Source organism: Vulpes vulpes, chromosome 8 (genome assembly GCF_048418805.1).
Source record: "Vulpes vulpes isolate BD-2025 chromosome 8, VulVul3, whole genome shotgun sequence".
Lineage (NCBI taxonomy): Eukaryota > Metazoa > Chordata > Mammalia > Carnivora > Canidae > Vulpes > Vulpes vulpes.
Genome location: NC_132787.1, coordinates 101,359,961 through 101,382,432, shown reverse-complemented (window position 1 = coordinate 101,382,432; position 22,472 = coordinate 101,359,961). Strand labels below are relative to the sequence as shown.

The 22,472-nt window shown below is 38.2% G+C and overlaps 1 long non-coding RNA gene across 1 annotated transcript in view; it reads right to left on the bottom strand.

Annotated features, from left to right (window-relative positions):
• The window catches only part of LOC112910732 (uncharacterized), a 550,603-nt gene that overhangs the window by 211,777 nt on the left and 316,354 nt on the right, over window positions 1-22,472 (bottom strand). The window contains exons 4-5 of the long non-coding RNA XR_003233300.2: window positions 19,629-19,831; window positions 16,405-16,610 (exon numbers count right to left, since the gene is read on the bottom strand). This is a non-coding gene — a long non-coding RNA (uncharacterized lncRNA). The remainder of the gene's footprint in view (window positions 1-16,404; window positions 16,611-19,628; window positions 19,832-22,472) is intronic.

The following is a 22,472-nucleotide window of genomic DNA, read 5'->3' as shown; positions in this document are numbered from 1 at the left end:
CTATCTCTGCTGCTCCTCCTACTTGTGCTCTCTGGCTCTATCTCTCTATCAAATCAATAAGTAAAATCTTTGTATTTCCCTGATGGCAAGTGATGCAGAGCATTTTCTCATGTGCATGTTGGCCATGTCCATGTCTTCCTCTGTGAGATTTCTCTTCATGTCTTTTGCCCATTTCATGATTGGATTGTTTGTTTCTTTGGTGTTGAGTTTAATAAGTTCTTTATAGATCTTGGAAACTAGCCCTTTATCTGATACGTCATTTGCAAATATCTTCTCCCATTCTGTAGGTTGTCTTTGAGTTTTGTTGACTGTATAAACAGTCAAGAAGCAAAAGCTTCTTATCTTGATGAAGTCCCAATAGTTCATTTTTGCTTTTGTTTCTTTTGCCTTCGTGGATGTATCTCGCAAGAAGTTACTGTGGCTGAGTTCAAAAAAGGTGTTGCCTGTGTTCTCCTCTAGGATTTTGATGGAATCTTGTCTCACATTTAGATCTTTCATTCATTTTGAGTTTATCTTTGTGTATGGTGTAAGAGAATGGTCTAGTTTCATTCTTCTGCATGTGGATGTCCAATTTTCCCAGCACCATTTATTGAAGAGACTGTCTTTCTTCCAGTGGGTAGTCTTTCCTCCCTTATCGAATGTTAGTTGACCATAAAGTTCAGGGTCCACTTCTGGGTTCTCTATTCTGTTCCATTGATCTATGTGTCTGTTTTTGTGCCAGTACCACACTGTCTTGATGACCACAGCTTTGTAGTACAACCTGAAATCTGGCATTGTGATGCCCCCAGCTATGGTTTTATTTTTTAAAATTCCCCTGGCTATTCGGGGTCTTTTCTGATTCCACACAAATATTAAAATAATTTGTTCTAACTCTCTGAAGAAAGTCCATAGTATTTTGATAGGGATTGCATTAAACGTGTAAATTGCCCTGGGTAACATTGACATTTTCACAATATTAATTCTGCCAATCCATGACCATGGAATATTTTCCATCTCTTTGTGTCTTCATCAATTTCTTTCAGAAGTGTTCTATTTTTTAGGGTATAGATCCTTTACGTCTCTGGTTAGGTTTATTCCTAGGTATCTTATGCTTTTGGGTGCAATTGTAAATGGGATTGACTCCTTAATTTCTCTTTCTTCAGTCTCATTGTTAGTGTATAGAAATGCCACTGATTTCTGGGCATTGATTTTGTATCCTGCCACACTGCCAAATTACTGTATGAGTTCTAGCAATTTTGCGGTAGAGTCTTTTGGGTTTTCTATGTACAGTATCATGTCATTGGCGAAGAAGGAGAGTTTGACTTCTTCTTTGCCAATTTGAATGCCTTTAATGTCTTTTTGTTGCCTGATTGCTGAGGCGAGGACTTCCAGTAATATGTTGAATAGCAGGGAAATACAAATCAAAACCACAATGAGAAACCACCTCACACCAGTGAGAATGGGGAAAATTAACAAGGCAGGAAACCACAAATGTTGGAGAGGATGCAGAGAAAAGGGAACCCTCTTACACTGTTGGTGGAAATGTGAACTGGTGCAGCCACTCTGGAAAACTGTGTGGAGGTTCCTCAAAGAGTTAAAAATAGACCTGCCCTATGACCCAGCAATTGCACTGCTGGGGATTTACCACAAAGATTCAGATGCAATGAAACGCCGGGACACCTGCACCCCAATGTTTATAGCAGCAATGGCCACAATAGCCAAACTGTGGAAGGAGCCTCAGGGTCCATCGAAAGATGAATGGATAAAGATGTGGTTTGTGTATACAATGGAATATTACTCAGCCTTTAGAAACGACAAATACCCACCATTTGCTTCAAGGTGGATGGAACTGGAGGGTATTATGCTGAGTGAAGTAAGTCAATCAGAGAAGGACAAACATTATATGTTCTCATTCATTTGGGGAATATAAATAATAGTGAAAGGGAATATAAGGGAAGGGAGAAGAAATGTGTGGGAAATATCAGAAAGGGAGACAGAACATAAAGACTCCTAACTCTGGGAAACGAACTAGGGATGGTGGAAGGGTAGGAGGGTGGGGGGTGGGTGAATGAGTGACGGGCACTGAGGGGGGCACTTGATGGGATGAGCACTGGGTGTTATTCTGAATGTTGGTAAATTGAACACCAATAAAAAATAAATGTATTAAAAAAAGTAAAATCAAAAAAAAAAAAAGGGAGAGAGGGAAAAAACCCAAGGCATTTAGGAGGATGTAGTATGCTATAAACCCCTGTTACCCCAGTCGCCACTCCCATCCAAATAACTGCCATGATCCTCAGATGGTAGCTCAATGAAGGAGAGAATTAAGGAACAATCTGAGGAAGCAAGGGGATGAGGAAGGGAGGTAGGAGAGAGGGAAAGACACAAAAATTGAAATAGGAGTGGGAGAGAAAGATCTCATCCTACAGAGCCCCTGCTCTCAGGTCAACAGGGGTTCTCCCTAAGGGTAAATATTACCACCCCCATTCCCAAGAGAGGACATACCTGACCTCTCTATTCCTGCCTGTTCCACATCCATCCATCCACACTCTACCCATCTGTAAGTGATGGATAGGTGAGTAACCCAAGACAAGTGACCGAACATAGATACTTACATCCAGATACAGGATTGGAAGTGAAAAACCCACTAACAACAAAAATAACAAGATAAATATAAAAAGTAGAAGATAATTCTTCTGGGAAATTAAAAATGGAATCCTACATCTTAAAGTGTAAAAATCTCCAATTACTAGAGTAGTCATGTCTAAATACTGAATTTGTGAATTACGTAATTGAACAGAAGTACTCCTCAATAAAGCCAAAAATAAATGATGAGAGAAACAAAACGACACAAAAGAAAAATCTAGGAATTTAAAAAGTCATCTAAAAGGAGAAGGAAATACAGGCAGGGAAAATTCAAATGAATTGCCAAAAGAGTCAAGTGATCAGATTGAAAAATTCTCACTGGTGTCAAGTAGGAAAAATAAAAATATAATTACAGTTAGGCATATGCTAGTGTGATTTTTTTTTTTGAAACCTAATGGATAAGTTAAAAAATTTAATCTCAAAAGTATCTGGAAAAAACTACAACGTACATGGAAAATAGAGTCTCATACTGACATCAGATTTTTTATTTGCAAAATGCATCCTGAAAGACAATGCAGTAATATTTCAAACTTCTGAGAAAAAAATTGTTTTCAATCTGAAATTCTAAACCCGGAAAATTTATTATATCATCCCTATACCTACCATTTCCTACAAGTAGGAAAGCAAAATTAAATCAGTAAATTCAGACGTAATTATTACATAATTTTTACATGACTTTAAAATAGCGGGGGGGGGGGGGGGGGCAGGGGCAGCCCCCATGGTGCAGTGCTTTAGGACTGCCTGCTGCCCAGGGCGAGATCCTGGAGACCCCAGGATCGAGTCCCACGTCAGGCTCCCTGCATGGAGCCTGCTTCTCCCTCTGCCTCTCTCTCTCTGTCTCTCATGAATAAATAAATAAAAATCTTTAAGAAAAATTAAAGATAGCAGGGGGAATGCAGTGACTCGGTGACAGGCCCTGAGGGGGGCACTTGATGGTATGAGCACTGGGTGTTATGCATATGTTGGCAAATCGAACTCCAATAAAAAAAAAATACCAAAAAAAAAAAAGTTCCTAATAAAAGAATTACAATTTGGAAATATTACTGTAAAGTATCCCTCTAAAATACCAGTAATATTTGGAAGGCAGCTTTTAATAGTTAACATTCTACATTTGATGATGTTCTAAGCAACTGGAATTCATTTAAATCTTAGAACAACCATCTGAGATAAGCATCTTATCCTCCATGTCTTATAGAAGAGAAAACGAGGGCACAGGGATCCTAGGTAACTTGCCCAGGGTCCTACAGCTCACAAGTGTTGGACTCACAATCCAAATTCAAGACAGTCACCAGACTCCCTGCTCTTCACCATTGTCCTATACATTGCTTAGATTTAGTGGTTAATTCACAAGATGTATGTAAAATTCTAAATCGAAACCTGTTAAGAATTCAAGGGGAATCAATGAAGAATTGATTAGGTCTCACAAATTACCTGACATAAAAATAGGAACAAAGAACATATGATTAGTCCAGTAAGTATAATGAAAGGCAAACAAGCAGACAAAATAATCAAATATAAAAGTAATAAAACAGCAAAGTAATTTTCAGCATCAGTGATTATAATAAATATAAATGGCTACATTTACTTATAAAAAGTTCAAGATTTTCATTCAGAGAAAATTAAAATTCAGTTTTATGTAATCTACAGATGACTTACCTAAAAATGCAAAAGAAAATTTGAAAATGGACAAATATACACAAAGTGCACATACATACACAATCTCCAAATCTAAGTGTATTCATTGATAAATTTTACCAAGTATGTAAAAAAAAGGTACTATCAAAATATTTCCAAAAAAAAAAGAAAAAAAATATTTCACAGAATCTTCCAGAAAGTTGAAAACAACTCATTCACAATAATTTACAAACTTTGTTTATCCTTGATTAAAGCCTACGACCCTAAAAAAATAGAAAATTATAGCCCAAGCTCTTCTATAATTATAGGTGCAAAACTTCCACACTATTAAGTAAACAAAATCCTACTGGATTATGCAATAATAACAATGCACCACAGCTCATATAATAAAGATGCGAGGTTAGTATAAAACTAGAAAATCAGTGTAATGTACCGTATAAACAAAAGACGAAATCATCTGATTACCCAAGTGCTACAGAAATGCATTCAATAAAATCTAATGGCCATAATGAGAAAAATCGTTAGTAAACTAGGAATATAAGGGATTGTCCTTATTCTGATAAAAAGTATCTCAAAAAAAGAATGTATAGCAAACATTAGACTTAGTGGTAAAACACTGATTTTTTTTTCCCCAGGGATTGGTAAAGAAACAGTCATAACTTCAGTAATCATTTATATTCAACATAGAATAGCCAGTACAATAAATCAAGAAAGGGAAGAATAATCAATAAGAATTTGAAAGGGAAAAAAATGTAGCAATCGGTATTCACAAATGACATGACCGCATTTACTGAAAATTCCAAAGAATTTAAAGAAAATAATGAGAATTAACAATTAAATTTAATGAAATATCTAGACACAAGAGCAAAGGAAAAACAAAACAAAACAAAATAAACCACTTCAGGGATACTAGTCTTTGCAAGATAATTTTCACATAGTTTTGTCAAGCCAATTAATATGCTTGGGATCTTATTTCTAGAGCTTACTTTAAGTCAATACTTCATAAATTAGAATATGTTTTCAATATTATTTGGAAAAGTATATGAAGAAATCATGCTATGGGTTGGCAACAACAAAACTGAGTCCCAGCACACTCCATGTCCCAAATCCTAGGCAATAATGTCTCAGAAGATTGCATAGTTTTTGAAAGCTACATCTGGAATATAGAACCTCATCTTAAAACTGAGCTTTTATCTAATCTCTTAGCAGGAATATGAGCCATATTCCTTACAGAACAGGCAGTGGTTTAGCAGTAGAACCGCTTTCTAGTTTGACCTGGCAAATCTCATTTGATTTATGAAACTCACCTAAATTTCCTAAGCCTCAATTTCCTCCTGGTTCCTGATGAGGGAAATATATCCAAGGTTTATACTTAGAGCACAATTACTTTTGACATGGCATGGAGTCAACATATTTGAAATATTCAATTCTAGAATACAACCATAAGCTCATCTCCTTGAATTGACTGTTCATCAGAGGACAGAAAAAAATAATTAAAGCAACAGAACAGCAAATATTCTAAGACAGCATATAAATAACAAAATTCCATTTAAATTCTAATCTTTATTCTTGTATTTATTCACTGAGTACCAGTTTTGTGTCGCTTATAAGAAGACTCAATCCTTTCAGAGAATTCACCGTGAAAAATAAGAGTCACACTGGAAGTGCTTGGGGAGCATTTTTCCTGCATTTTCTCTACTCATGGTCATTGTTAGGACAGGGTTTACAGATCATTGAGTACCTCAAAGTCATGAGTGACATGTTACCCAGTGAAGTAGTACCCAACTTTGCACAGCAACTGACTAACCCTTGGTCCTTGGATACTGACTCAGCGGAAATCCTACCTCGGTCCAGTTCTCTGCACACCCTGTCCTGGGAAAGCTGTAGAGCATTGTATCCACTCATCTTCAACCCGGCCCTCAAAGTGTCCTTCAGCATCCCTCTAGTACACATTGGGGACCACCCCTGGTTGTGCCAACCTCAGCTGAGTGCTCTGCCCCCTTGGCTACCCTGAATTTAGTTTCTCAACTTAAAAAAAAAATGCACTGATAATAATTGAAAGGGGAGGATCCTATGACCTACTGTCCACAGCACCATCTAATGTGTCTTAAGAGAATAAATTTCTTAAGAGAATAAATTCTTATCAGCAAATATTATTTTTTCAGAAATCAAAGCCATAAAACCTGGCTTACTCTCCTATAAATAGGCCCCCAACAAGACCTTTGTACCACATTAAAAAGAATCTTAACTGAATAGGTTTTAAAAATAGAGGAATTGGGATGAGACTCAAATCTTCTCTGATCATTTCCCACTTGCTCTTTGCTCCCCCAAGACACCCGCTGGAGCTACTACACTAACATGGCCATTCTCACATTTTGGTTCTGAGCCCACTGGGAGCTGAGAGGATCCTTCCCAAGTTCCCAGGCTCTGTGATCCAGTCCCAAAACATCAGCCCTTTGATGGGTAATTAAGGGTACATCGATGTACACACCCTCATTTTACTTCATTTTACTTAAAAATAAGTAAATTACAAATAATCTATTGAGTAAAAATATGGTATTTCCCAATCAAAAGTAATGTCTTTTAGAGTTTCGTATTTAGAGTTTCAAGTATTCTATCAAGAAATCTGGCCAGCCTGCTTGGCAAAGTTGGACAGCTCCTGCAGCCCGAGTGTGCCTACCAATATTTGAGGTTCCTACATGTGTGGGGAAGGATACTCCGGCATACATAAAGCATCAAGGCCATTATGAATTTGCTCTGCTTTTCAGTTGCAACTATTCTTGCTTTTGAATTAAAAATTGCTGTTAACTGTCCTCTGTTATTGCCACTTTGTTATGGTTTATTTGATCAAGTCTATAAGGTATGGTGATATACATTTAAATCAAGAATAATTTGGGGGCACCTGGAGGGCTCAGTCAGTTAAGCGTCTGACTCTTGGTTTCAGCTCAGGCCATGACCTTGTGGTTGTGGGATCGAGCTCCACGTGGGGCTCTATACTCAGTGTGGAGTCTGCTTCAGATTCTTTCTTCCTCTCACTCTGCTCCTCCCCACTGTACCCTTTCTGTGTCTCTCTCAAATAAACAAATAAAATATTTTTTTTCTTTTTTAAAAGAGAATACTTTGGACTTCACTTTGTCTGATGACTGGATTTTAAAACATTATTTTCACTGTGCTTCATTCAATCACATAACGTTTTCCCAGCACTTGTTTGGGGCCAGGCCCTACTAGGAGTATGAGAACACAGTACTGAGCAAAGCATTCCAAAGCCCCTGCCCCTTGTGGATCATGGGGGTCTCATCCATATCCTATGGTTAAAGTGAATATATAACAATCTTTCCTAAGGTTTGCTTTCATTTTCATTTCATTTTGATAACTGAGTTCTTTTTCAAGTGGAAAAAAAGAACGGTATAGGTGATGTCCGGGGAATTCTCTTCCTCAAGGTAAAATACAATCAAAACAGTTTGACACTTCGGCACTAGATGATGTCTGAGTTCCTGTGATACTCTTCTTCGGGGATGCTGCTCAAGGAACTGGGAAAATACTAAAACAGCATTCTTTACACAGTCTCAGCCTAAAGCCCACCAAACCCTGCTTTACTAGCTGCCTAAACCTGCTACTTTAGACCCAAATTTCCCTTAATAAATTTAATTCAGCATAGCCATCATGTCAGCACTTACAAATTGGACTCCCCCTCAAGCCTGTGCCACCTCCCTCTCTCCACGACCGGTACGGGCTTTTATTTCCTGCTGGGCACTTGAGCTAAAGCCTCACTGCATGTCTTCTGGGCAGTGAATACAATTCCAATATAGGCAAGCCGGCTCAGTGAAAATTACTCATGGTTCAGTATGTGCGGGTTGCCTAGCAGAGGAATATAGGCTTTGTAATCATTCCATTCATTGGTCTGAGCTGAACTTCTGATGGGAAATTGTAATGAGGCTGAATTACCGCTACTCTCCAAATAACCGATACATCTTCCAGATGGGGTGAAGGGTGGGGTTTCCAAAACCACTCCATTGTTTTAGGTGTGTGTCTGTGCATTTTAATTTCCAGGATCCATTTTCATTAAGTCTCATCCTGGGGAAAGAACACAAGCTTTTCAGGCTGGTCCTCCCTGCTTTCTATCAAGTTCCCACCTCCTTCTGGCTGCTTGAAATGAGACATTCTTACCCTCTCTGCTTTGTCGTATGTAAAGTGGGAAATTTTTTTCACCTGTGCTGTGGATTTTGAAATTAAAGATGAATTCAGTAAAATTTCCAGCAGTTGTCTGCACCTTCATTTCTGAATTAGAATAAGCTTTTGGTCTGCTCCATTTATAATGCAGCAGTATTTATTTATTTATTTTTATTTATTTATTTATTGAGCAATATTTAAATATGTCTTTTAACGTGTATATGTTGATGTCAAAAGCTCAAGTGAGAAATTAAAGGAGCTTCACAGAGTGAAATAAGTAAACCGGAAAAGGACAAACATTATATGGTCTCATTCATTTGGGGAATATAAAAATAAATGAAAGGGAGTAAAGGGAAAGGAGAGAAAATGAGTGAGAATATCAGTGAGGGTGACAAAACATGAAAGACACCTAACACTGGGAAATGAACAAGGGATAGTGGAAGGGGAAGTGAGCGGGGGGTTGGGGTGACTGGCAATGAGGGGGGCACTTGGCGGGATGAGTACTGGGTGTTATGCTATATGTTGGCAAATTGAACTCCAATAAAAAAATTTAAATAAATAAATAAATAAAGGAGCTTCGCAGATTAGCTAATCTCATGGCTTAATTTTTTCAATGTACAGGAGATTTTTTCTTTAAATAAAAGCTTCTTTGATATCCTGAAATGGATAGATGAAACATGAGTTTTGCTGGTAGAAACAGAAGAAGCCTAAAAATGCATTTTGCCCCCCTCCCCTGGCCCCAAATTGAGCCAGAAGGACTTCACTGAACTTCTTTGACCCTATTAAACCTAATTTGAAAGCTACTAACCACACTTTCTATCATATAGATGAGGTAATTTAGAACCAGTATAGACAAAAAGACTTTTCCAAGATCACATAAACACTGGCTAGGATTAGAATCTCAGTGTGCCAATCTGGGGCCCAAGTTTTATATTCAGCTTAACTATATTATTCACTCAATAAGTATTGAGGGAAGACGATTGTGCCAGGTTTTGGAAGGGTTAAATATGGTAAAGTCTCACCCCTGCTCTTGAGCAGGTGAACAAAACTGACCACACACCTCCAAGTAAGTTTGAGATGGAATAAGACAAATTCAGTTAGAGGGAGCACAATATATTCTTTCACCATGGAGAAGTGAAAAAAGGAATGATTTGTTTTGTTGTAACATGATGTTGGAAGCCAAGAGTAATTGCTTTTAAAGAGAGCCTTTAAAGGATGGAATAATCACCAGGCAGGAATACAGAAAGAACACGCCAGGAGTAAGACAGAGATGCACAAAGGCATAGAATCAGGAAAGCATCTTCTAGGAACAATGAATATTTCAAGTTTGCTGGACCATAATTACACATGGGAAGTGGCGAGAAATATGAGTTTCATTTTAATTTTGTTCAATGTTGTGCAGGGTCTGAATGTCTGGCCAAGAGGCTTGGACTTGATCCTGCAGGCAGGGAAAAGCCATTGAGAGATTAGGAAGACTTGAAGGAATTATTCAGAGCTGTGTTTTAGGAAGATTGCTCTGATGCTAATTTCAAGCAAAACTGACACTTAACCTATTTTTTCAATATGGCATTATTAATAAAATAAAAACAGAAGTTTTAATAAACCTTATTTTAGACAGTTTTTATTTACAGAAAAACTGTGAAAATAGCATAGAGAGTTTTATATTATCAATATATTCTGCACCTACCCCTATTATTAACATCTTTAATAACGTTCGTTATTTAATACTTTCTGGATATTTGACTCAACAAATGAATGAATTATATATGTTATCTCTCATTCTATGAGCTGTATGTTCTTTTTCTTCACAGTATCTTTCGGTGTGCAAAAATATTATTTTTGGAGAAGTCCAAATTATGATTTTTTCCCTTTCTTGTTGGTGCTTTTGATGTTATATGGAAAGAATCCATTGCCAAACCCAAACTCATGGAGATTTACTCCTATGCTTTCTTCTAAGATTTTTATAGTTTTAGCTCTTAAATTTAGACCTTTGATTCATTTTACATTCATTTTTGCATATAATATATGGTAAAGATCTAATTTCATTCTTTTGCATGTGGATATCTAGTTGTTTTAGCACCATTTGTTGCAGAGACCATTTTTCCCATACTAAATTCTCTTAGCATCCTTGTTGAAAACCAGTTGACCATAGATAAGTGGTTTATTTCTGGACTCTCACCTAGTTATCTACTTATCTACCATTATTCCAGTATCACACTCTGGATCACTGTAGCTTTGTAAGTAAGGTTTAGTGAGTTTCAAAGTGTGGAATTGTGACTCCTATAAATTTATTCTTCTTCAGGATGGCTTTAATGTTCTGAGTCCCTTGTGATTCCATAAAAATTTTGGGATCCTCTTTTCTGAATGTGTATAAAGGACATTTGGGAGTTTGATAGGGATTACATTTAATCTTTCAATAACTAGGGAAAGTATAGCTTTCTTAATGATTTATTTAGGCCTTTATTTTTTTCCAGTAATGTTCTATAATTTCCAGCATATAAATCTTGCTCTTCCTTGGTTAAATATTTTCCTAAGTTTCTTAGTGTTTTAGATGCCACTCTAAATGGAATTGCTTTCATAATTTCCTTTTCAAGTTATTCATTGATAGTGTATTGAAATAAAACTTATTTTTGTATATTGATCATGTAATTCTCTGACTTTTCTGAATTTTTTTATTAATTCAAATAGTCTTATGGGGGGATTAGTTAGGACTTCCTATATACAAAATCATGCCATCTACCAATATAGATGTTTACTTTTTTCCCTATATGGAACTTTTATTTCTTTTTCTTGCTTGACTCCTCTGGCTAAGACTTTTAATATAATGTTGAATAGTAGTGGAGAAAGAGGGCATTCTTGCTTCATTCTTGATTTTAGGGAAAGCTTTTTGTCCTTCATCACTAAGTATGATGTTAGTTGTGGATTCTTCATAAATATTTTTTGTCAGTCATCAAAATTAAGACTCTCTCACTATTTTAATACCCATATCTCAATGGGTTAAATTCTCAGTGGTCCTACCTTCTGTTCTTTCCACAAACTAATCACTAAACATGCTTGATGTTTTTTTTTTTCTAAAATACTATTAGTTATTGAGCATTTACTATCTAAAAAATATTATTAGTTATTCTATCATTTCTCAATATGGAGATACTATTAGTTATTGAGCATTTACTATCTAAAAAATATTATTCTATCATTTCTCAATATAGAGATTATAACCCTGATTTTCAAATAAGGAAACCAGTGATTAAATACTTGTAGAAGTCACACAGTTAGTAAGAGATAAAGGTGAGAGGTCTGTGTGACTCTAAAATACATCTTCTGCCCTTGTGAGAATTTCTAGAACAGAGTAGGCAGTCAGAGTCACAGTTGCACAAGTAGTATCTGAGAGCTGAGAATGACCTGGGGGCAGGGAACAGATTTTTCTCTAGATAAGGACATGTTTCTTTAACAGAGGTTAGCAGGATTACTCAAAAGTGCCAGTCACTTGAAGATTCACACCCTTCAAACCTGTTGAGGCTAAGACCTGGGAATATGTGCAAGGCCCTGAGGATAAGAAGGAAAATAAGTGGAGCCAAAGGCAGGGGAGGCTTGGGAACAAAACTGAGAAAACCTTTAGGGAAAGGCATGCAGGGAGACTAAAATTCATTGGTGAATGCTTTGGAAAAAAAAAATTTTTTTTGATGTTACTTAAGTCTGAAACATGGGGTCTTCTGCTAACGTGGCCTGAGTCAGTCTGTTCGGGGAAAGGTTAATGCCTGTGTGCCATGTGTGTGTGTGTGTGTGTGTGTGTGTGTGTGTGTGTGTGTGATGGGGGGGCATGTCACTTGGGTTTAAATCCATGAAAAGATAAACATAAAAGCTCAGCATCCAAGGGAACCTGGGTAGTTCAGTCAGTTGAGCATCCAGCTCTTGATTTTGGCTCAGGTCATGGTCTCAGGATCGTGGAATTGAACCTTACATCACGCTCTGAGCTAGATGGGAAGCCTGCTTAAGACTGAGATCCCTCTCAATCAGAGAAAGACAGTTATCATTACGACCTCACTCATATTTGGAATTTAAGAAATAAAACTGGATCATATGGGAAGGGAAATAAAAATAAAACAAGACAAAATCTGAGAGGGAGACAAACCATAAGAGACTCTTAATTATACAAAACAAACTGAGGGTTGCTGGAGGGGGAGGAGGCAGGGGGTGTGGTAACTGGGTGATGGGCATTAAGAAGGGCATGTGATATAATGAGCACTGAATAGTATATTAGACTGATAAGTCACTGAACTCTATCTCTGAAACTAGTAATACATTATATGTTGATTAATTGAATTTAAATTTTAAAAAATTTTAAAAAAGGATTCTCTCTCCCTCTTCACCTGTCCCTCCCGTCTCTCTCTCTCTCAAAAAAAAAAAAAAAGCTCATAATCCAGTACCACTTCTTTCTCATCTTGTTTGTCTCTCCTGCAAACAAAATTTCATCTACATAGATTATTCTTTTTTTAAGATTTTATTTATTTATTCATGAGAAGCACACACAGAGAGGCAGAGACATAGACACAGGGAGAAGCAGGCTCCAAGCAGGAAGCTCGATGTGGGACTCGATCCTGGGACTCGGGGATAACACCCTGAGCCAAAGGCAGACGCTCAACCACTGAGCCACCCAGGCATCCCTATACAGATAATTTAGAACACTGAAATGTAAAATTTTTCTCCTCTTATAGAATATTCTCAGTATTCCAGCATGGGGTATTCATGAGATAAGAAACTATTTCGATTGCCTGAGTTCAAATAATAGCTTTCATACTTACTAGTTAGGTGATTTAGGCTTAGCAATGAGATTCTTTTGTTTCCCCATCTGTAAAATAGGATGCTAAAAGTGTTTACCTCATAGAGTAGAACTTTATACAGATATACACTTAAAACTGGCTGATGCATAATATGTGCTGTATATTTACTATTATTTTTTTTATTATTACCACTAATGATGAGATGATGATGTAGTCTAAAAGTCCAGAACATGACTGCACAAGACAAGGTACTACATGGTATTTGTTGAGTGAATGAATGGGTTCATGAAAATTCTACCAAGGTAATTTCTACCAAATTAATTTCTGCCAGAAATTTAATTAATTTCTACCAGAGTAATTTCAAACCACAAAGATCTCATAACTGACTACTCACAGAAACAAAGCTAAGCATTTAGTAAATCAGGATTCCCGGTACTCAAGATATAAGGTGGTTAGGAGTCATATTCTCCCTTCACCCTTTATAGAGCAATGAAATAAAAAATGATGTTTGAAGTAAGCACCTCAAATAATGTCCGCTCTATACAACATCTGAAGATTTCTTCTGATGACCAAACAAAGCAGAACTATTATTGCCTTAGCACTGTTAATTAGAAACAAAACCCTTAGAAACCTTTCTTTCTTTGATTTAGTTGTTCCAACTTATGAAATAAAATAAATACATCCACAAAAGAAAAACATTTTACGCACAAAGATGTTCACCATATTATTTATAATAGAAAAAAGATCTCAATTACCTAAATAGCTAAATACAACAAGATGAATAATCAAATTGGCAAATATACCATGAAATGAGTATTAGCCAGACTTTTTAAATGTTACATGCTAAGAATGTTGGTCATGTTATATAAAGCTCTCTTAGAAGATATTTGTATCAGCATGTAGAAATGATTGCCACATTTCTGGGGAAAGGAAAAAAAACTCACATATCTAGAACATGTTTTATTTAACCTAAGATTTATGATAAGGTCTAAAAGTTCTTTAAATAGTCTGAATTTTTTTGTAAAAATCTGTTTAAATGGCTAGAGTCCAGATTTATAGTAAATACTATGCCCACATCTATGACTTCTCAATCATGTAAGCACTAATGCCTGGGAGCTCCTCTAAGTCCAGGTTGATGTACCACCAGGATATCAGTTATAAACCTATGTATTAAAACAAAATATATCAGATGCCAAACCTGCAGGCATGCCACTCAAAGACTCGTACAGGGTTAGGCAAACTATGGCCCATGAACCAGACTTGGCCCATGACTGTTTTTGTCTGGCCTATAAGCTAAGAGTGAATGGCTTTTCATTTTTAAAGCGTTATGCAGGTAGGATAAGGAAGAAAAAGTGATGAGACAGAGACCATACGTGACATGCAAAACCTAAATATTTATTTTGACCATTTGCAGAAAAGTTTGCCAACCTCTGCTATTAGAACAATGCCAAGATGCAGCAGGATTTCAACGGTCAAACCTCATGTCTGCCCTTTTCTTTTGCACACAAACTGAAATTTAATAATTTTCCCAAAATGGTTTGAACTTGTTAATTGGGGGATTTGTAAACAGAACTTCAGGAATGACATTAAAGGTTGCTAAACTGTCTGAAGTTGAGTTTTTCCAACGTAAAGTCCACTGAACCTTAGATGGAGAAACAGAAGGGAGATAATAACGTGTATTAATTCTTCACACAAATACGAGTGTTTTTAATGTACAACCAAATTGAATCTTTGGTATAGACCTACGAGAAGCTTCTTCATTAGGTAACACTGTAAAAATGCTGAAAGCTAGTGATTGCATACATTTGAAAAAATCCATAATGTTATTTAAATTTAAAGAGTGCATCATTCAGACTAATTTATCACTCAGCAAGGGATTTGAGCCTAACAAAATAATACTTGAGAGAACATTGGTGTGATAGTTCAATAGATTGCTATGCATGCCTCTTCACACTAACGAAGCCCATCCTGGTTTTTGGGTCAGTGTTTAGTTTGGCTGAAATATCTTATTTTGATAGGCCTTCACTGATTCACTCAAATTAATGAGGCCTTCCTGTATCTGGCTAATGAAAGGTCTTTGCAAAGCCTATGAGTTCTGCTCCACTTGTCAAATGTGACCAGAAGATTCCTAACAATGTCAAGAGGGAAAAGAACATCATTTGATGGTACAATTTGGAGAGTATTTCAGGAGAAGGCAGTCTAGCTGAGCACCATGGAAATTTTTGAGACTGCCATAGACTCACGGCTTTTCTGGGGTCTTTACCCATTCATGGGTGAGCCAGCATAAAGACAAGTGTCCCAGAACAAACTCTGTATCTGTGTGAACTTGAGCTAAGCACTTTACTTCGTTGGGCCTCAATTTGCTTAAACATAAATCAAGGGTGTGTTGGGGTGGGGTTAAATGATTTATCAATGTCTAAGGACTCAAAGGTCCTTTGTTGCTTGGATTCTGAGATTATCCTAAAATCACATAGGAAACTAGGAGCAAAACCAGGACCAGAATCCTTTCTCTGGCCCCAGGGCCAGGTCTGAGTGCTACCTACTGTTCACTGCATATCAAGGATTCGCTCTACACATCCAAGTCATGGTATTTCTCCAACAAGTCTCTCTCCTACACCAGTCCTGGAGAATGTCACACTTGAGTGTACTCCCTGATGGCTCTCCCTACTGTACTCCAGCCCACATCCCTTCTCTGGTTAGACTTTTCCTGAGTTCCTTTATAGTTGTTAAAAATAGAATTGACCATTCATTATTCACTAATATATTCAATCTACTATTTTTGAAATACTAAATAATCAGTAGCATTTAACCAACATCCATTTTTGGCTCAATAGCTATGTTCCAGGCTTCTGAAGACTTGAGATCTGTCCTCAGGTGGCCTCAGGATCAACAGAACCCAATTTACTCAGCGTCTGCTTCCCTACCCACTTTGCTCCTAGCCAACCAGACCCACTGCACAGATAAAATTCCCCCACCTCACACTGAATTAACATTATATCAAAGTAACTTTATACCAGAATACTGTTCCAAACCTTGGGATTGCTCTCCCCTATGACATCATCCTAGTCCACTCCACATATCCTTGCTGCTTAAAGTCCAATACGCTTTCTTCACATTGTTCTGTACTTCCCTAAACCTCCTTCTTGGGTTCTTTCTGCTGTTTCACTTGAATCTGAATTTTTATAGTGAAACTTACCTACATATGTAATTACTTTGCTATGCATCTCCTCTGATCTAACCACAGTCTGGCTAGCCCCAAGAACTCCACTTCCCCTGTAGTCCCCTCCAACAAAGGACTGTAAGATCAGCATCCTTCTTTCACCCACATTGTTCCAGATCTTCCTTCATCTTTATGTAGAACTTTCTCCAATTGGAAATCAGGCATCTATGTCCAAACAGATCCTGTGAAATAACAAATAGAGTTTATTTGCATATTAACTGGAGAGTCACACTGGTTACCACAGTTTTACCACAAGCACAGATTAGGGACGCACGCATTGCTCAGTGGTTGAGCTCCTGCCTTCAACTCAGGCCGTGATCCCAGAGTCCTGAGATCAAGTCCTGCATCAGATTCCCTGTAGGGAGCCTGCTTCTCCCTCTGTCTGTCTCTGCCTCTCTGTGTGTGTCTCTCATGAAGAAATAATAAAATCTTTTTTTAAAATGCACATATTAATGATTTAATATCCTTTTGTTAACACAAATACAGGAATATGAATCATTATATAAATAAAAAAGTTCACTTGGCAAAGCTCTAAAAACAAAGAAATTCATGGGGAAACAACAAAAAGGGCTCCTACTGGTGTAAATCTGGGAACAAGAAACTTCCACTTCAGCATATTTAACTACTCCAAGGCCACCTGAGTGTATAAAGCTCTATCTACCCACCTAGGCAGAATGCTTGAGCATTAGAAGGGCTGCCAAGAAGTTTGGACAGAAGCCAAGCAGGCAGCCAAGCTGAGATTCTAGGCCAGGAAAGATATCAATCAGGTCAAACCCACCTGGCTGGTTTATGACTTCTGGAAACCTCCAAGACTGATGGTCAACATGCAGACCCTCAGATACAACCACCATACCTTTCCTTGCCCAGAAATTTGAGAGTTATGAAACTGTAGTACTTATTTAAAGTGCTTATTTACAGATGAAGAATTTGATGCCTAAGGAGGAGAAATGATTTGTTCAATATCACAACATCAGTTTGTAGTAGAGGGGAACTAAAACTCAAGCTGCTTGTTTTATCATCTGTTTCTGTTATGCAATGTGGCGATGGGTAGAACAGGAATTTTAAGCACACTACCACGAAAGAAACCAAAATAAATCACTTAATAAATCAGATAATGGTAAATATTATAAAGATACATATAAATATGTATCACATGTAAAAGATATTGGACATACATAATAATAAATACAATTATATGTAAGCAAAATAGTAAACTTACTAAAAAATAACAAAAACCCATTGCAAAGATAATTAAAAATATAGTGACATACCTGGGTCTGAGATTATCCAGTAAAAGAAAAAAAAATCAGTTTCCTGTTAGTAGGTGCTCATCCTATACAGTGAGTAAACACTAAACTTTCACAACAGAAAATCATCCACATTAAATCCACATGTCCAACTGATTAATCATTGTAATAGAATCCACTATTTTGCTTTTCTTCTGAAAATCTTTGAAATGCCTAGCTGCTTATTATACCATAGATGTTATAAGAGTTCTTAACCTATAATTCAACTGAGTTAAGTGTATCAAGATGCTGTATCAGGATCTAGAACTTAGGGAAACAGATTAAAAGCAAACAAAAGGGGAGCAACCATCCCTACTCTCGCAGGCTTCTCCGTCTGGCGTGGGCGAAAGAGACAAAACAGATCATTCCAGGGCAAGGCTGTCATTGCTGGGAGAGTGTTGCGTACAGGACCACGGGACATGAATCGCTCTGGTTGTACATGCGAGAACAGATAACATCAAGATATTTTTTTAAAATGTATTTGTAACGTGCCTTTCAGAATCTCAAAAGAGAAATATTGTGGGGGTGCCTGGGTGGCTCAGTTGGTTAAGGATCTGAGTCATGATTTTGGCTCAGGTCGTGATCTCATGGGTCTTAAGGTCAAGCCCCCTCTAGGGCTCCACACTCAGTAAGGAGTCTGCTTGGGATTTTCTTTCTCCCTCTCCCTCTGTCCCCACCATGCGCACATACTCTCTCTCTCTCTCTCTCTCTCTCAAAAATAAATCTTTGGTGGGGGGTAAATAAAAGGGAAATGCTGTGAAGCACATCTTCCCCAGAGTACCTGAAAAGGAGAAAAGGTCTCCCGTGTGTCCTAGATCATGGGGATCACAGCTGTGGAATTCACTAAGGAGATGACTTCATGAATCAACAAAAATCCTCTTCTTCCCACTGAGAGAATTCATTGCCCTCCATATTATGATTCCCTTTCCCAGCCTTTTGGGAAGAGTGGAGGTGGCTGCTTCAACTGTGTTCGTGTGTCTGTGAGGAGGATGTGAGCTCTGTTATTGGCACTTGTGATGTGGGGGTTGAATCAGGACATGCAGTAACAGCTTATGATCTCCCAGCAGCCTGATGAAGTGGAAAGAACAGGAGATTTACAGCCAAGAGAAGTTCTACAAAAATAGTAGTCTTTTGACTTGAAGTACATTATCCTACGGCCCAAGCTTCAGTTTCTTCATCTTTAAAGGAAGAATGACAGTCCGGGCAGGAGCCCCAGAGGATAAAATAGGATCTGGCACCCTAGTGGCCCACTCTTTGGTTCTCATGCTCCCTGTTCTCACTGCTGTACCAATAAAATAACTTTCCCCAACCGGACATCATGTTCCCTGACCCACCATCACCCACCACATCTTGTTCAACATGACTAGTACTCCTCCGTCAATGCTTTGAAACAGCCATTACCCTGATTACAAAAAAAAAAAGAAAAAGAAAAAGAAAAAGAAAAAGAAAAAAAAGGAAGAAAAGAAAAAAAAGAAAAGAAAAAAGAAAGAAAAGAAAAGAATAAAGGAAAGAAAAGAAAAAAAAGAAAGAAAAGAAAAGAAAAGAAAAGAAAAGAAAAGAAAAGAAAAGAAAAGAAAAGAAAAAAGAAGAAAGGAAAGACAATTTGTCAAAGCTGTTTTTGGTGTAGGACCACGTGCAAATGTTTATGAGAGCATTCAAGGCCCTGTCTAACCTGCCTTTCCAATCCCTTTCTCATTCTTTCCATGAAAAGCCTCAACTTCCTCCAAGACTACTTGGGAAGCCACATGGATGGGCGTGCAGTGGCCCTGTCACCTGGAATACCTTTTTCTCTCTAACGGCTTTAAATCTTAACAATTTCTCCAAAGTTCAGCCTAGCATCCCCCTTACGATTTTGTCTCCTAGTGGCAGCACCCTCTTTGTATACATTATGGGGTGCGTTGTTCATGCCATTACCTTAGCAGATTCTCTTTGATAGCCAAATAATTTCCAGGTCCTTGCTGCGTTGGTTGGCCCACGGTGGAGGTGCTTTAAATAGCTCCGGAGCTTTCCACATGTGAAAGTCTCCTCTGCCCAATTAGAGGCCAGGTTTCTCAAGGGCAGAAACCAGTTATCAAATGTGTTTAATATCACCCACAGGATGTATAAAGTGGTGTTGTCTAAAAGGAAAAAAAAAAAAAAACAGTATTCTCGCTGAAATGGCATTCACTTGGGTTTTGAGTACATCCGTCATATTTAATTAAAATGGCTTGTATGAATGAAGCAATAAATGCATGAATCTTCTCACCTCCAGTTTCTAGGGGATAAAACATATGGGTCAATTAGAGAGGCTAAGAATATGTTATTTGCTGGTTCCTTCTTTGCCACGTCCCCTTCCAGGTGAGCATGCCCGGCCTGAGAAAGAGGGCAAAAACCCAGATGGCAATTTACTTTCCTAAAGTTTTGACAAGCTGTTGTGCTTATCACCCTTGTCAATTCCCAGTACAGCAGTAAGGTCACCTGAGCAATGGACTTGAAACACAATTGAAATAAACAGAGTAGACGGTGAATTTCTAGCCTGACTGCTCATAAGCCTATTCTTTCCTGGCCTCACTTTGAAGTTCTGCAAAAATAAGGCTGATGAAGGGATTCTTTCATGCTTCAAGGCCTCATGAAACCTACCATAACACCTCCCACATTCTGTACCTTTTCAGAATCCGCCTAAGGAAAGCAAACACACACACATGCCCCCTAGAGTTCTCCACCACTGTGTGGGCCTTTCATTTCGCAGTCCTCTTGAAAGTGTTATTTGTGAGGCTTAAAATATTGTGAGTTTGCAGGGGGAGGAGACAAGTGCTCTGGAGAAAATAACACACTAGGATAAGCCACATCACATTGTTTCTTCTGGGACACATTTTGTTCTGGGAAAATGTCCTAATAGCCTCTGATTTCAAAGTTACTGTGTATCACAGCACTGTGCCTGGGAAAATACAATGACATTTTCCATGATGATATTGTAGTAAAATAATAGCTCTTCAGTCCCATAAGCAGCAGATTGACGTTCAACATCTATTAGAAATAGTGAGCACTGAATATCTAATCTATCAAATAGCTCCGGGGACAGGACTGGTTTCACGGTGGGAGCAGGGAAGGGCGGGGGGGGGGGGGGGGGGGGAGGAAGATTTCATAAATGAAGGTATGATACACATTTTAGCACAACGACGTCAGCTGCTTTTTTTGTTCCACAGTGAAAAACAGAGGCACAGCTTATTAGGGAGCTGGTAACCTACAGTGTACAAAGCACCGGCTTGGGTGACCATGACCTACGTGACCATGACCTACACACTGGCGGAGGCACCATAATTTAAGTGTAAGTCACTCAGCTTCTCTGTTTCCATTTCCTGTTTTTTTTTTTTAAATAGATGTAATGAAACCCACTTAATACAAATTCTTAAATAAAATCCTTTAAAAAAATTCTTTTCTTTCTTTTCTTGAAGACTAGAACCAATGTACAGCTCCTAAAATATACTAATCATGCAATGGCTGTCACTATTGTCACTATCTGATGAAAATGTGAAATGTGAAGCCTCTCCTAGACCTCTGGCACAGCATCCCTTCCTCACCAGCCCTGAATCATCTACCCTCATGAACAGAGAGAGCAGCACTCCGACAAGCGCCCAGCATTTTCACTGAAGACACTCTGGCCTTCCTTGAAGTCTGCTGATAGGATAAAGGTAAAGGATGGGAAACATATAAGCTATTAGGATTTATGTACCTTGAGACTTCATGAGCTCCTCCAGAAAACCAGTTCCCTTCTTTATAGGCAATTTCATTTTATTTTTATTTTTTAAAGATTTTATTTGTTTATTCATGAGGGACACAGAGACAGAGAGAGAGAGAGGCAGAGATATAGGCAGAGGGAAAAACAGGCTCTTAACTGGGAGCCCGATGCAGGACTCAATCCCAAGACCCTGGGAGCATGTCCTGAGCCAAAGGCAGACATTCACCCACTGAGCCACCCAAGGGTCCCAGCAATTTTGTTTTAACCACAAATCCAATGCTCTAGAACCAAAAATCTAGACACCTGGTCACCAGAAATTCAATATTTTTCCTTCGTGTGTATATTAATTTTCTATTGTTGCTGTAACAAATACTACCAGCTTAGTGGCTTAAGACAAATGAATGATCATATAGTTTTGGGGATCCCTGGGTGGCTCCGTGGTTTAGTGTCACCTTCAGCCCAGGGTGTGATCCTGGAGTCCCAGGATCGAGTCCCACTTCGGGCTCCCTGCATGGTGCCCGCTTCTCCCTCTGCCTGTGTCTCTGCCTCTCTCTCTTCCTCTGTGTCTCTCATGAATAAATAAATAAATTTTTTAGAAAAAAAATGATCATATTGTTCTGTTACCTAGAAGCCTGACACCAGTCTCACTGAACTATAAACTAGGTATAGTAAGGACTGTATTCCTTCTGGAGGCTCGAAGGGTGAATCTACTTTGACGCCTTTTAAAGTATCCAGGAGCCACTCCTATCCCTTGGCTCATGGCCCCCCTTTTTCCATCTTCAAAACCAGCAACATTGCCTCTCTGCCCCCACTTCTGTTGTCACATTGCTTTCTCTGATCTTCTTCTTCTGCCCCCCCTCCCACTTTTAGGAGCCTTTGTGATTATACTGAATCCACTCAGATACCCCAGGATAATCTATTTTAAAGTCCGCTAACTAGCAGCCTTACTTATACCTGCTACCTTAATTTCCCTTTGCTAAGTAATCTAACATCTTCACAGGCTCTGGGAATCAGGACGTGGACATCTTCAGGTAGCCATT